This window comes from Heterocephalus glaber, unplaced genomic scaffold, assembly GCF_053883595.1.
Source record: "Heterocephalus glaber isolate CG9 unplaced genomic scaffold, H.glaber_assembly_v1.0 deba00001587, whole genome shotgun sequence".
Taxonomy (NCBI): Eukaryota; Metazoa; Chordata; class Mammalia; order Rodentia; family Bathyergidae; genus Heterocephalus; species Heterocephalus glaber.
The window spans coordinates 281,409-283,282 of NW_028258365.1; positions in this window are offsets into that span (position 1 = coordinate 281,409).

The window sequence follows — 1,874 nt, forward strand, 5'->3', positions numbered from 1 at the left end:
TAACTGTCTCTAGATGTTGGCTTTATACTGAGTGTGGTTGCAGTGTGAGCTACAAGTCTGGATCTTGGCAGGTTGGCCCTGTGGCTTTGGCTGCAGGTCTAGGAGCTGGACTTGTTACCACAGTTGAGCCTGCTCCCCACTTGCTTAGGAGGAGCTGGTCTCTTTGCATGAAGTTGTTGCTATGGAGAGCCATATTTAGATGCAGGAAGTGGAGGTGCTGTGAACTTTATAATCACTTGCTTCTGGAAATAATGCCTTCACTTTGTGTCTGATATCTATGTCATAAACCACATTCAAGTTGCAAAATCTTTTTAATCTCTGGAAAAATTCTGTTACCAGGAGGAATTGTTATCCAAAGTCCATAAATGGAGAAACCGAGAGCCCTAGGAATAAATGATAAGACAAACAAGAACAAAGGTGACTTATTGACAACATTTGCAAAGTACCTACTGTGTGATATAGGTAGTTGCTGCAATACTCACCTTATCACTGATGTGTGGGTATTGACCCTCAGGTAGAATCTTTAGCCTCATTTCATTGACAAAGAGGCTGATGCTCAGTGTCCCGTTAGATTTTTCTTTCCTCAAGCCCACAAAGAAAGCACCAGAGCTGAATATAAACCCAGGATCCACTCGCTGCAAACCCCAGAGTCTTTGTACCACATTGCATTTAAGTGATTTTCTCAAGCAAACTGAGATCTGCTGATTATAAACACAGTTCTCTCTTCATTATGTGGAGATATCCGGTTGCGGTGCAATTTACATGCAGCTAATTTTGAACTCACCCTTGATGGATATTCTCTTTCGTATTCCTTTTCTCACACACCTAAGTTTCCCAGCCTGAAAGTGTCAGATTAAAAAAAGACAATCCTGCCCCACAAAGAAACATTTCCTAAAATGGTGTGGAACCACTTCACACTATTGCGAATGGTTGATATTCCCCAAACAAAAGCAAGTTTAATTATTTTTAAAGAGGGAAATAATTATCGAACAATACTTATTAGAAAGAAGAGGGCAGTGTTATTGAATATTATTATCGTAGGCAGGGCTTGGCAGTGGAACACTTGCAGTTCCATTACTTGGAGCTTTCACCAAAGTGACAGAAAGTCAACTCAAAATGGGGTTAGGTGGAAGACATTAAGGAGTTAGATTCTTTTTTTACTGGTACATTTTAGGTATACAATATAATGACATTCATCATTGGAGACTTGTACCTTTATGTAATCTATCTTGGTTCTTATTTTTTCCCTATTTGCCTGCCCAACCTTCAACCCCTCCACCCCTCCCTATTTACAGAGACTTTGTTTCCTTTTTTTCATTTTCTCATATTAATTCCATTCCCTTCTTTCCTTTTCCCTTCCCCTCCAACTTCCCATGCCCCTTTGCACCTTTTCTTCGTACTTCACATTATCTATTATATCTTTTAGTCCTTATTTTTACTTTCAGTTTCTCACACTAGAGAAACTATTCAGTATTTACATGTGTGTCCTACTTATTGCACTTAAGAGTATGGGCTCAATGTGCATCCATTTAGCTATAAATGTCTCTAATTTCTTGTTTTTTATGGCTGAGTAGTACTCTATTAGAAAACCACAATTTCTTTATCTAGTCTCTAGTTGATGGGCAATTGGGCTGCTTCCAAGTTTTAGCTATTACAAATTGTGCTGCTATGAACATGGGTGTGCATATATCACTGTGGTATGATTGTTTTAATTCTTTGGGGAAGATACCCAGCAGGGGAATAGCTGACTCAAATGGGAATTCCAGTCCTAGTTCTTTGAGGTATCTCCACACTGATTTCCACAGTGCTTGAACCAGTCTACACTCCCACCAGCAGTGGAGCAGGGTTCCTCTTTCCCCATAGCCCCACCAGCA